At 42.3% G+C, this 15,034-nt stretch overlaps 1 pseudogene; it reads left to right on the forward strand.

Moving 5' to 3' along the window:
* The first annotated feature begins 528 nt into the window (after window positions 1-528).
* On the forward strand, window positions 529-613 carry LOC112915424 (U6 spliceosomal RNA; annotated as a pseudogene).
* Window positions 614-15,034: the final 14,421 nt, after the last annotated feature.

Genomic DNA, 15,034 nt, shown 5'->3' on the forward strand with positions numbered 1-15,034 from the left:
ACTTAAAAACAAATCAGAGAGAAAAAGAGATTGCTGCCCCTAAGGATAGATGAACTTCTCAGCCACAATGAGAGATGCAAGAAGAAAATGGAATAATATCTTGAAAATGCTGAAAGGCATTAATGCTCAACATAGAATTCCATGCTTAGCTGAACTATAATTCAAGAATAAGAACAAAATATGGACTTTGCCAGACATACACAGGTTAGCAATAATAGCAAGCACCTATACAACTTTACAAGGCACTGTTCTAAATGTTTTATATATTTTAACTCATAATCTGTACAACAACCCTCTAAAGTAGATACCACTAATATTACTGTAGTAGAGATGATGAAACTAAGATACAAGGAGGTTAAGTAACTGGCCAAGGTCACACAACTAGTAAGCGGCAAAACTGGGATTCAAGCACAGGCATCCTGCTTCAGATTCTATGGGTTTAATCACTCACAGGAATAGAGTTCATGACTCACAGACCTTCAATGAAATTACTACAGAAAGATGTTATTTAAAAGGTTGGTCTGGTTGGTACTTGCTTTGGCAGCTCATTTGCTAAAATTGGAATGATACAGGGAAAATGAGCATGGCCCCTGTGCAGGGATCACGTGCAAAAGGCTAGGTTGGAACCTGGACAGAAAAAGTAAGATGTAAGCAGAAAAACAAGAAAAATAAATCAGCAAAACATATTGATCAACTTATGTATTAACTCCAAAAATGTTCGTTCATGAAATAATCCTGCTATTAGGTACTAGGGGACTTTTTTCCTCTCATAGTGTCTTTATTTGGCAAAAGAAAATACTTGGCAACTCTATATCAATTCCTCCCAAAATTTTGGTAATTTTCCTAGTCTGTGAAATCATAGTCTGGCAACTATTGATCTATTGTGTAACAAAGGTTATTTTTCTTTCTTTCTTTCTTTCTTTCTTTCTTTCTTTCTTTCTTTCTTTCTTTCTTTCTTTCTTTCTTTTTTGAAGAGCAAATTTGCAAAGTTAATTACTGGCATGCCATACAAAAAATATTTATTGGTATTAATATATTTTGTTATTTGTCTTCACACTGTGAGAGGGAGAAGCTGCATGTAACCATTAGTGAGAATCACTATTTTCCTCAAACATGGCTCCTGTGAAGGACAGGCTATCAATCAAAAGGTAACAAAGGAGAAAAAAAACCGTTTCCACTACAGAAACTCATTGCTAATTTATTAAGATTTATGGGGAAAATGCTTTTTGTTGATAAATTATATCAAGGTGATCTACAATATTTCAGCTCAGAATGCAGAACCCAGGTCTGTTACATGCTCATCAAAGATGAGTAACTACATAGAACACTTCTGAAGGAGTAAATTTTGTGAGAAATAGAGAAAACATGTTGCATTTTACTTGTAATAAAAACTGTTATAAAGTTTTCTTCAAATTACTTTGTAAACTTTCTAATTCTGTAGATTAAGAAAGTCAAATGTTTTATTCTTAAGTAATTTTATAGGACACATAATTTCCCCATTCTCTAGTCAACTTTACATCAGAAAGAGATACCCCAAAAATGGTACCCAGAGTTCCCAGCAATTTGTTTCACAATCATAAGCAAATTAATTGAAAAAATGTATGACTTAGCACATTTTCATGGCTAGTATCTTAATTGCAGCACTAACAGAAACCAAATTTCCAGATTAAATTCTTCTGTAAAAACAATTTAATTTTTTTAGGGTACTATTTTATGTTGCTTTGCTTTTTTTTTTTTTTTTTTATGGCAGCAAGAGTCTATGTGTCTCACTCTGCAAGGAGTTGGGAATATTGAAAAGGTATTTTTAAGAGTTAGCCTGTAAAGTCAAAATTCCCTTAAAATATAGTCCATGATGTCCAGTATTCAAAATTTTGTATCAAGTAATTCTTATATACACTAAAAAATATCACTAAGCTAAAGGACAAAAGGAAGATCCCTATCAATGTCTGCCTGCCTGTAGGGTTTCCTCCATTCTGTTTTCATATTAGGCTTCTATAACCTCAGTGCAAGCTTGTATAGTGAAGGATTAACCTTACCCAAAGAGAAGTCTGGCTTTTGCCCTTGACTTCTGTGAGTTAACGTCTAAGACTTTGGAATACCCTGCTTGATAAGGGTGTCTTTGTTTATCTGAGGACCCTGGGCCATTACCAGAAAGTCTACACTGACAATGCAATTTTTGGTGAGGGGGAAGAGTCTTGGGCCACACAGTAGTGGTTTGACCTCTGGAGGGGCTGGAGACTCAGGTCAGCCAGGTGAATGGCCAACTATGGCTATATGACCAAGCTCACTGAAAAACTCTGGACATGGAATGCCTGGGTGGCTCAGTGGTTGAGCATCTGCCTTTGGCTTAGGGCATGATCCCGGGGTCCTTGGATCAAGTCCTGCATCAGGCTCCCACAGGGAGCCTGCTTCTGTCTCTGCCTCTCTGTCTCTCATGAATAAATAAATAAAATCTTTAAAAAACAACCAAACTCTGGACACCAAAACTCAAGCATCTTAATTGGCAATAGTCCATGTGTATCATCACACATTACTGAGAGGAGTTAGCACTACTCACAACTTCACTGGGAGAAGACAAATGGAAGTTCATGCTTGGAATTCCCCTGGCCCCTGCCCCATGTGCCTCTTTTCTCCACTGATTTTTACGCGTATCCTCCTTTCACTGTAATAAACCATAACTGTGAGTATAAGAGCTTTTCATGAGTTCTGTGAGTCCTTCCAGCAAATTATTGAATGTGAGGGTTGTCTTGACAACCCCCAAGCTTGATGTCAGAAGTCAGGATGGGCTTGGGGACTCTCAAACCTTGCAATAGGGATTTATTTACTGTGAAAATTGAGCAAGATCATGACATCTATAGTGAAAATCCTTGGTAATGTGGAATCTCACTATATTAGATAAAGTTGAAATGTTTGATAAAAGCTAATAATAAATTGTATTTGTTTTGCTCTAAAAATATTCCCGAGCCTTTTTAGTTAAGAACTTCTGAACTTCTGGGCACCTGGGTGACTCAGTGGTTGAGTGTCTGCCTTTGGGTCAGGTCATGATCCTGGGGTCCTGGGATCGAGTCTTGCAATGGGCTCCCCGCAGGGAGGCTGCTACTACCTCTGTCTGTGTCTCTGCCTCTCTCTCTCTCTCTGTCTCTTATGAATAAATAAATAAAATATTTTTTTTAAAAAAAGAACTTCTGGACTTTTTAAGGACAAAGTATTGATTTTACTACAAGAAATCTCATATTCGGTACTAAAAAATGGCCAAAAGAAGAACTCTAGATTAAGCACTAAAACTCTCATTTCTTCAATCAATCCTATTAAAGATCCTTTAGGCCTGGGAGTAGGAATCACAATTCTGTCCTATGTTTAGTACCACTCCCTTACAGACTTCCTTTAGCTCTGCTCACAGCTTCCCTTTATTAAATTCTCCTCATTCACCCAATTTGAGTGGCCACTATTTCCTGGCTGGACCTGATCAATACTGTGATTGGCACTAAGGCCACATATGATCACAGAATTTTCTTAACACTGAGCTCCAGATTAGTATTATGAATTAATTAAAGTTGACACTTGAAATGCATTTGTCATTCCTAGATTTGGGATTTAATAATAGTCTTTCTGGTGTGAGCTTCCTTCAAGAAACATGAAAAATGTGCCTTATTATTAGACACTCATTGCCCTCTCACTTCTAATTCACTGAGGAACAACTTCTAAGACCTCAGTTTTACCACTCTGTTTGTGACCTCAGTGATGAGAATTTGGGCCCAATATATCTGTTAATATACGACATCCACCAAGACGCCCTGTAGTACAATGAATTTCTGTATCATACCAACTTATTTGCCAGTCACTTGCTTCTGTATCTCTAATATCCTCAGAGACCAGACAGGTAATCTAAGAAAGGCAGTGGTATAAACAATGGATAATTCTGATTTCTAGCACATCAGAGAAAAGAATTACAAAAATCCATTTCTCTGTAAAAGAAATGAGAACACTAACAAAAATTCTCAAAATCAACTGTTTCAAAACTCTGGAAATTAACCAAAGGCTTACAACAATTGGAAGAGCATTTATTCAGGGATCCCTGGGTGGCGCAGCGGTCTGGCGCCTGCCTTTGGCCCAGGGCGCGATCCTGGAGACCCGGGATCGAATCCCACATCAGGCTCCCGGTGCATGGAGCCTGCTTCTCCCACCGCCTGTGTCTCTGCCTCTCTCTCTCTCTCTGTGACTATCATAAATAAATAAAAATTAAAAAAAAAAAAAGGAAGAGCATTTATTCAATAAAAATGACTGAATCTCTGTGAGAACAGTAAGCTCTGTGGTATTTTAACTTGCCCTGTTCCCATCCCATTCTCAAAAACAATAAAATGATTAGAAATAAGTATAGCAAAAAATGTAAGACTTTTACACTGAAAACCACAAAATGTTGTTGAAAGAAATTAAAGAAGATCTAAACAAATAAAAAGACAGTGCATGTTCATGGATTGGAACAGATCATTTTAAACTGGCTGGCAACACTCCCGCAACTGGTTGACAATGTCAACACAGTACATTTCAAAATCCCAAATGCCTTTTTTGCCAAAACTGAACTGATCCTAAAACTCATATGGAAATGCCAGGGGCCCAGAAGAGCCAAACAAGCTTGAGAAAGAACAAAGCTGGAGGCCTCCAACTTGCTGGTTTCAAAATTTACTATAAGACTACAGTGAATTAAAATAGGGTAGTACTGGCATAAAGTAGACATAAAGATCAGTGGAGATTGGAGAGTTCAGAAATAAACTCATACATCTATGGTCAACTGATTTTCAACAAGGGTGCCAAGACAATTCAATGGGGAAAGAATAGTCTTTTCAACAAACAGCTCTAGACAACTCCACAACCACATCCAAAAGGATGAAGCTGGACCCTTTCTTTACATTTAACAAAAAATTAACTCAAAATGGATCAGCAACCTAAATGTCAGAGTGAAAACTACAAATCCCTTACAAATAAAACAAAGGTGTAAATCTTTATCACCTTGGATTAGGCAATGATATTTGTATGATACCAAAAACCACAAGAAACTAAAGAAAACTTATGTAAGTTGGACTTTCAAATTTGTGCTCCAGAGAGCACCATCAAAAAAAGAAAAGTCAACCCAATGGAGAAAATATTTGCAAATCATTTAAGAGACTTGTATCCAAAACATAAACCACTCAGAAACTCAACAATTAAAATAACACCCAATTAAAAATGGGAAAGGATTTGAATAAACTTTTCTCTAAGGAAGCTATACAAATGGCCAATAAACACACAAAGGATTCTCAACATCAAGGGACATTAGGGAAATGCAAATGAAGACCACAATGAAAAACCAAAAAAAATGCTTTAGACCCCTTAGGATGACAAAAAAAAAAAAAAAAAAAAAAAAAGATTGGTAAGTGTCAACCAGGATGCGGAGAATTAAAACCCTCATTCATTGCTGGTAGGATTATAGAATGCTGCAGCCACTGTAAAAACAGTTTGGTAGTTCGTCAAAAAGTTAAACACAGAGTTACCATACAGTAATCCCAGTAATCCCACTTTTAGGAATATTACCCAAGAAAATGGAAAACATATGTCCACACAAAAACTTATATACAAATATTCATATTGGCATTATTTATAATATGTAAAAAGCAGAAACAAGCCAAATGTCCACCAATTTATACATCAACAAAATGCAGTGTACCCATACAATGGAAGCTTATGCAGCTGTATGGACAAACGCGGAAATACATTATGCCAAGTGAAAGATGCCAGACATAAAAGGCCACAAGTTGTATGATTCCAAGTATGGAAAATGTCCAAAATAGGCAAATCCATAGAAACAAAAGATTTGTGGTTGCCAGGGGCTGGGAGTGGCAGAGGGAGAAATGGGATTGACTGCTAATGGGTACAAAGTTTCTTTCTGAGGTGATGAAAGGGTTCTGCAATCCCACAGCGGTGATCAACACACAACCCTGCGATAAAAACCACTGAATTCTACATTTTTTATTTATTTATTTTTTGAATTCTACACTCTAAAACAGTACATTTTTTACTGCATGTTGATTACGGTTGACCTTTGAACAATGCAGGGGGTTGGGGTGCTGAACCCACCATGCAGTCTAAAATCCAAACTTATATCCAAAAGGCATAACTTTTGACGTCCCCAAGTCTTAACCAATGGCCCCGTTGATGGAAGCCTTACTGATAACAAATAGATTAACGCACATTTGTATATTATGGGTATTATATATTGTATCCTTACAAGAAAGTAAGCTAGAGAAAAGAAAATGTTAAGAAAATCATAGGGAAAAGAATTACAGTACGGCCCTGAATTTATCCAAAAAACTCTACATAAAGGTGGACCCACACAGTTCAAACTCATGCCAACTGTATATCTCAGTGAAGTTATTAAAAATGAGACAATAGGCAGTGCTTGAACCTATGGTAAACTATGGAGTCCAGGCCCCTTCTAAAGGGAGGAATCATAATTCAGAAACATTTTAAGCACACAGCTGGTCAGATAAAATACCAATGCTGCTGCCAGACCCAGACGTTAGGCCCCAAGTACGCATCCTCTTAAGAAGCTCTTCACCTCTTCACACCAGCCCTCTTAGAGACATTGTCCTCCAGACCGCGAAGGGGACCAGGGCAAGGGGGTTCCCCTCTGGGTCATTACTTCCTGGCTACCACGTCCATGGTCTCCCACATGTAGGACCTGGTCAGCAGAGCACCAAGATCCAACCCAGATGTTTCCTTAGCCGTGGGGCACCCTTCTCTGGTGCATCTTGCCTCACCTCTACCCCAGTGGGGAGCTTCAATCACATCCAGCCCACCTGTCCTTCCAATCTTTCAGAAAATCTTGAATCCTCTCAGAACCAAGTCCCAGCTTCCCCAGGAGCTACTCATTCATCCTAACGGCCCTTGTTCACCTGTGGCGCTGCGCAGCTTACACACAGGACACACACCTGGCCACGAGAACCTTTCGCCATCCTCCTGGGTCATGGTATGATATCCCTCTCACAGTAACAACGTAAATCCTCAGTTTACCAAAAAGTACAATGAAATTGACATAGATAAAACTTTCAAAAATTTGTGTAGCATGTGTGTCTGTACGACTGTCTGTCTGAAGTGATTTAGACAGACTAGATTTATACAGACATTTGCAATCTTATCATCTACCAGTAATCCCTTCTCAGGAAGCTAAAAAAAAAATCCTGGAAATCTCTAAGGAGGCAAACCTAAGCCAAAGGCTGAAAAATCTGGTTTCTAACCCCAAGGCAGGTTTTGGAACAGGTCACCTCATCCACATCAATATCAGTTTTGTAATCCAGGAAAAATTATATTCATTCTGCCTAAGTCACAGGTGATCTGAAGGGTCATCACACTGGAAACAAAAATTTATTTGAAAGTGCTTTAAGATGTGTAAAACAGCAGACAGATGTGGAGTTCCTTTATCTTATCTTTGAAGTCTGATCCTGTGAAAATTTTAATAGGCAAATAAAAATGGTTGTTTCAAATAACTAGAACAATTCCTTGGTTAGAGTGAAGCACTGTTCGGAAGGAAGGAAAAAGAATACTGCTGAGTGCATTTATTTTCATAAACATACATGTGTACATATACATACATACATATATTATGGGGCACTTGGGTGACTTAGTCGGTTAAGCATCCAACTCTTGATTTCAGCTCAGGTCTTGATCTCAAGGTTGTGGGTTCAAGCCCTGCATGGGGCATGGTCGTGGGTTCAAGCCCTCAAGTAGCATTGAACCTACTTTAAAAAAAAAAAAAAAAAAAGTTTCCTTCTTAGGCCACAGAGTAGTTTGTAAGTCAATGCGATGCTGACATTTCTCATCACCCTGCTATAAAGAAAACTACCACCTCAAGATGGAGTCACTTATGTTAAAGTCCATGTCAGCAAACCAAGGCTCAATACCTAACCTAACTACAGTTTCAATCCCCTACGAAATGTGATTTCTAACCGGCCAACCTGGAGTTTCCAGATCAGCTCGAGGAGGTAACCCACTGAGAGACACTCTGTTCCCCTTACCAGGGTGACCTTGCCTGAAACAAGGCATTCTTTGCTAATAATTTCCTTTTTCCTGTTCTCTCTCTGCCTTTTAAAACTTTTTCTGCAGTTCAAAAGAGTTTCTTTCTGTCTGCTGGATGGGATGATGCCCAATTCATGAATTATTGAATAAAGCCAATTTGATCTTTAAATTTACGTGGATGAGTTTTGTTTTTTAACAACATCAATGTTGCCAGAGTTGTTGAAGGAACCCATGGATAGGAATGAAGGGCATCCCGCTGCAGGCAGTTCCCTTCTTCATCTTGCTTTTCTTTTTCTTTTTTAAAGATTTTGTTTATTTATTCATGAGAGACACAGAGAGAGAGGTAGAGACACAGGCAGAGGGAGAAGCAGGCCCCACACAGGGAGCCCGATGTGGGACTCGATCCTAGGACTCCAGGATCACACCCTGGGCCGAAGGCAGGTACTTAACCGCTGAGCCACCCAAGCGCCCCCTTCATCTTGCTTCCTGTCGTCAGTACATTCACACAGTACAAAACACTGAGTAATTCCACCCTACTTTAGTCCTGTATTATTTTTCAGTGGTGCCAGCCACCAAAAAAAAAGAGTGAAAATTACATTTTCAGAGAAAGAAGAGGCAAAGGAAATAAAATTCCGTACCACCTCTGTAAGAATGTTATGGGCAATCATGAGACGTTAATTATAAAAAGTATGTATTCCTTTAACAGTACATTACAAATATTAGCTGTTATTCTGCTGCTTTAAAAAAAAAAACCTATAAAAAGGAGTAGCAAGTTTGTTAACGCAGACTTGTTGCTGCAGAGCTGATGTGATGTTTTTCGGGTTTTCCACCCAGGATTCCGCCCCTAGAATCTGATTTGGGCAGGAACCCAGACAACTGGTGGGATACACACTCTGGATCTGTGGGTGGCTCCGTCTGGGGACTCTCGAACACTGACCCTGCTCAGCTTGAGCTGTGGGAAAAGGTGAAGGAGCCTCGCCAGTCTCAGGAGAAGAAAGTTCGGTGAAGGAGGCGCCTTCTCTTGTGACTCGGGTGGAGAGGAAGCCTGGGTGGGCGTGGGCTGGGACCCACCAGGCAAGACAGGGTTCCTGACATTCTTGGGAATTTCCTGGAAGCCTTGAGAGGTGAGCCCCAATCCGTGGAGGGACAGCTTGGGCCATACTCGGGCTGCCTGCCCAGTGAACTGCTTTTATTGTTACCAAATGTCACTCCACCCAAGACAGGATTTTCAAAGATTCCGTAGATGAATGGGAACTTCTGGTTGCTCCTTGTTTGCTGAAGTGTGTTATGACAAGCATCTGAGCCGGCCTCCTTTGTAATTCAGGAAAAAACGCCTCGGGGCCTAGCGGGTGCCCTTTAGCAGAGAGCCGGGGACATAGTTTCGCCTTTCCAGCCCGATTCAGGGTCCCTGAGGAGTAGATAAATTCATTTTCTCACAGATGCGCCAGGGTTTTAGGTGGTTCAGGGAGGAATAGGAAGCCCGTCACTGTGCTGAATGTTTTCTTGCTGTTGTTGAGCACCCCAGATGGGAAGGTGGGAAGGCTGGGGTGGGGAGGAGTAGTGATCCCCGCCTGAGCAGCGGGGACTGAGAAGCACCACCTGGCAGGTCCCGCCACTGGGGGCTGATGGCCTTCACCCGGGTGCTGGCTCCCCTCGGATTTTTTTTTTTTTTTTTTTTTTTTTTTTTTGGTGGGGGGAAGCAAGCCTGCCTGTATTCGGCTCTCCCTCCAGGGCTGTCTGGGCCTCTGCCTCTGGCCAGGAAAGGGGGCTGGAACATCTGGGCCTTAGGACGTGCTCTGGAGCACAGGGTGCACTAGGGGGTCCAATCCCGGGTGCCCACCCCCACCCCCACCCCCACCCCAGAGCAAGTGCAAGCGGCTGCGCATTTCAAGCAGGGAGGCGGGTGCCCGCGGGATCACACCTGCTGTCACAGTTGCAGGAATCCGGCTTCTAGTAAATTTCAGACGTGCCGAGGGGGGAGGGGGGGTCCAGCGGCTCCCGGAGGGCGACACCCGCGCCAGGAACAGCCGCTGACCCCGAACCCCGGGGCGGGGCGGGGCTCGGAGGCCCTGAGCACGCTCCCTCCGCTCTCCGGGTCACGGTCCTCCAGCGGTGACTGGGGGGTGGGGGGTGGGGGGGGCACGCGCTCAGCTAGGACCCCCGGGCCGGGGGGCGGGGACGCTGCGCGGGCGGGCGCGGGGTGGGGGTCCCGGGCCTGCAGCCGCCGCAGGAGACAAGGGGGGGGAGTTGCCAGATTATGATGTAACTTGCCTGTGCCCACGCTGTTAGGAAGCAGGGGAGCTGGGACCCCCGGGGGGCTCAGCGGTTGAGCATCCACCTTCAGCCCAGGGTGTGACCCCGGGGTCCCAGGATCGAGTCCCGCATCCGGCTCCCTGCACGGAGCCTGCTTCTCCCTCTGCCTGTCTCTCTGCCTCTCATGAGTAAATAAAACATTGAAGAAAAGAAAAAAAAGAAAAGAAAAGAAAAGAAAAGAAAAAAAGAAAAGAAAGAAAAGAAAAGAAAAGAAAAGAAAAGAAAAGAAAAGAAAAGAAAAAGAAAAGGGAAGGGAAGGGAAGGGAAGGGAAGGGAAGGGAAGGGAAGGGAGAGAGAAACAGTGGAGCTGTTTTCAAACCCACCGAGCCCCCAGCCCAGCCAGCGCACGATAACGGGGAGATTCCGGTGCATTCACCCCTGACCTGACACTCGAGCAGTTGCTGAGGTCTGTATCATGCATTTGTGTCGTGTATTTGTCCTCTTGTTTCTATTCTAACTCATTTTGGCGGTTTTCAAACAGCACCTCCAACTTCCTCGCCCTTGGAGGGGAGCCTGGGTGGCCTCCCCTTGAACTGGGGGGCGTCCTGACTGGCGGGCCCAGGAGACCAAGGCAGGGGCCACCGCACGGGCCTTCCCAGGCGAGGTCGTAGGAGGCGGTGGTTCAGGGGCCCCTCGAGCCCCGCGAGGCCTTCCCGGGGACACGCCACCGGGCCAGGTGAGCCCGGCGGGTGGGGCTGGACCCGGGGTGAGAGTCCCCGGGGAAGCAGCTCCTGCAGCTCGGGCTGGTCTAGCCCTGGCCGTCTGTCTGTCTTTGCAGCAGCAGAGGCCCCAGACTGGAGAGGAGAGGTGAGCCGCACCCACTGCATCATAAAATGGTTATTGTCGTTGGCCACTAAGTTTAGGGCGGTTTATGGTCTTGCAGTAGATAACCAGAACACTCATTAGGCCCCAAATGAGACCCTAATGTGTCTCCCATGTTCCCCCTTGCAAATTCGTGCCTTTAAGCTCATGGCATCACAGGTCACCCCATAGGTCAGAAACCTCTGTGTTCCATCTCCAATCGGTCACGGAATTCTAGCTCTCACGTCTGTTTCCTAGCTCCAGGCCTCTGCCTGCCCTAGTTGACAACCTAGTCACTCCGCTCACATCCAGGCCACGTCTCCCCACTGACTTGTCAGCCTCAGCTTCTCAGACCCTGTTCCTTCCCTGGCCCGCTGCTGGCACTGGTCTCTGCAGGCTCACCTCAGTCTCGGCCTTGTGGAAAATTCTCTAAAGGCTCCTCCTTGCCGTCAGAAGGACTTACAAGACCTCCGCAGTCTGGCAGCCTCCCTCCAGCCAGCCATGCCTCCAGCCCAAGGCCCCGTGCTCACACCTGAAGTGACTCATTCTTTCCAGAACATTCCAGACACGTTCGTGCTTCTGTGCCTTTAACCATGTTCTTCCCTCTGTATGGACTTCACATGTCCCCTATTTCACACTCTCTGAAGCTCCACCTCCACCAAGCAGAACAAAGCCTTAGTAGCTGACTATCCCATTATTCCCCAGCCTACAGGTGGCTTTTGTAGCACTTCCTTGTCTGTCTCTCTACTCTGCATCTCTGGGGGCTGCTGTGTAGCCTGCCTGGCATACGAGCTGTCGTCCATCAATGCTTCTAGGGTTTCCACTGCTGCTACCCTAATTCAGAGAATAATCTTCACGCTAATATGTCTTCTTAAAGTACAGCTGCCAACAGGCCATCCCCCGCCCCCCTCAAAAAAGTAGGGGTCTCCCCACTGAATGAAGACAAAACTTAGCACAGCATCTGTGATCTATGCCTTTAGACTGAAGGAGACCTGAAGTAAGGATCAAAGAGTTGAAGTCACCCAGCAAGTTGGATGGATTAGTTATTACCCACCTCTGTGCTACTTCTGACCCCGTCTCCCCATCTGTACCCAGATCTTCTCCAGCATGGCACTTGGTCTTCAGTTTTTTAATTTCTACTCCTAGATTTCTCTTCCTCATAGTCTCTTTCTCTTGGATAAAGTTTATTCTTGGGACACCGGGATACCTCAGTGGTTGAGCATCTGCCTTCTGCTCAGGGCCTGATCCCAGAGTCCCGGGATCGAGTCCCACACCAGGCTCCCCGCAGGAAGCCTGCTTCTCCCTCTGACTGTGTCTTTCTCACTCTCGGTGTCTCTCATGAACAAATAAAAATCTTTAAAAATAAATAAAGTTTATTTTCTATTTTGCCTTTGAGTCTCCACATTAAGTTCAGGAATGGCCAGCAGGTCATATTTATTTCTGGGTGTTAGCAAGTTTACTTTCTTTCTTGCCCGTTGCCAAAGCAATGGGATATAGACACCGAAGGCCAGAGATACAGTTTCTGGTCTCCTTTCCAATCACTGTAATCTGTATTTTATTGAGCAACATCTTCCTGCAATGGTGCCTTCTCTCTCATACTCAGGACTCTCCAAAGTAACTGGTGTTTCAGTTTTAGCTGACCACTCTTTGCCCTACAGTTATTCTTACAGACAGAACCCTAAAATGCTGAAAATGGAGGTATTTTTTTCTTTTCTCTTGTTCCATTATGAGATATTTCAAGCAACTATATACCCATGTACTGGAAGTCCTATTCAAAACAAGCTATTCTAAGCAATTAAATTAGAGTTATCTGGTTGAAGAATATTTAAGAATTGTTTGGACATTCATAGTTCCTTTGCTTATTGGTGGCATTTAAAGTTAAAAAGAAAAAAACGATCTCAGGGTAAAAGGAGCATAAAGATTTTGATATTTTTAAGTAAAGGTAATATAATGCTTACAGAACCAGTAAACATGCCCTCAATTTCTTAGGGAATAACTAATTCCTTCCAAAATCACAGCCTAATTCATCTCCACATTTCAAGAACTTAAACATCAACCAGTTGTTCACATTTTGGCCCCTTTTCAGGAATATTATACATGTTACCCAAAAATGTGTGTTACAAAGAGAAGGCTGGATACGCCTGAGCTTGAAAGTAGTGGTCACTTCTCAACACAGAGCACTTGGCAGTTTTCTAATCCTTTCTTTTCTTTTTACTTGGAAAATAAAAACAGAATGAGTGAGTGTTGAATTTCTGCTCCAGAGCAAATGATGAAATTTACATGTCAAGACTTTTTCCCCATTTCCTGTCGGGGCTGCTTTATTCCAGGCTTGTGTGTTTGCTGAGCACAGATGTCCTTGCTGCTTTCTATTCTTTCCTTGGTCTGTAAAAAGCATTTAGTAAACTTGTTGGAAAAATATTTTATTTTGCTTTGCTCCGGTACATAATAGAATTCATAGTAAAGTATCTAAAAAATGCTGGCTTTTTATGACATCAATCAGTCAAACTTTCAAGGCTTCTTTTTCTCCTTAAGGCTTTCTAGTTACCTTGTCTTCATCTCAGAGTATCCAAAACAACGCTCCATGCCCAGAAGCTATGAGGGAACAGATCAGATTTATCTACAAAGGAATGCAAATTGTAAATATGGCCCCAAATAGAACTTTAATAAAGTTCAAAAATAAATGGACAAGTGAGAAAATATACGTAGCACTACAAATAGTAATATCCCTAATATATAAAGCTACCAAATGTTCTATATGAAGAGCTCATACAAGTCAAATAGAGTCAATACAAATTAATAGGAAAATGGACAAAGGGCAGAAACAGGCAATTCAAAGAAAAAACACAAAAAGCAGGTAAACAATGTCATGTAATTGCACAATAAGAGCAACATATACCTGAGATGGAACAAAATTTAAGATTCTTTATATAAAATATTGGTAAGAATCAGTGGGGTAATAGGTCTTTACTGTAATACTGTGGGAGTATAAATAAGTATTACTTTTGAAAGGCAATTTGACAGAACTTTCCAAATTGCAAATCCACATACATTTTTACCCTACAGTTTTATTCCTAGTTATCCTATAGAAATAACAGTACAAGTAGGCAAGAACATACTTATGTGTATGTTTATTTACTGTAATTTTTTTAAAACAATTGAAGAAAAGTTCTATTTTCTTGAATGGGGAGCTCTTGAGATACTGATGGTACATCTGCACAATAGAATTCTCTATTATACATGCAAAACATGGTCTAGATCTTCTCTAAGATACACTATGAGCAGAGCAAGGCACAGAACTACATATATAGTTGGTATATTCCATTTTTTTTTTACCAAAAATTTTCAAATCATGTGGAGGGGTGTGTGTTTAGAAAAAGTTCTAGAAGAATACAAATCATAGTGCAATTATCCCAGGAGAACAGGTGTACACAAGCAATTTCCTTTTTAGCTTTATATTCTTGAATATTGTTTAAAATTTTCAGTGGAATGAATTGTTTTCTAAATTCTTAATGAAGACAATTGAAGAAAAGAAATAAGATCCAAAGAAATCTTAACTATATCTCTGTCATGGGTATCAACCTACCAAGTTTTAAAGATCCCTGAAAGACCATCTTTACGGGATCCCTGGGTGGCACAGCGGTTTGGCGCCTGCCTTTGGCCCAGGGCGCGATCCTGGAGACCCGGGATCGAATCCCACATCAGGCTCCTGGTGCATGGACCTCGCTTCTCCCTCCGCCTGTGTCTCTGCCTCTCTCTCTCTCTCTCTGTGACTATCATAAATAAATAAAAAATTAAAAAAAAAAAAAAAGACCATCTTTACCATAAAATTTCAAGTTTACTTTACAGCTCCTCTTGACACTGGAATAGAGAT

Source organism: Vulpes vulpes, chromosome 16, assembly GCF_048418805.1.
Source record: "Vulpes vulpes isolate BD-2025 chromosome 16, VulVul3, whole genome shotgun sequence".
Taxonomy (NCBI): Eukaryota; Metazoa; Chordata; class Mammalia; order Carnivora; family Canidae; genus Vulpes; species Vulpes vulpes.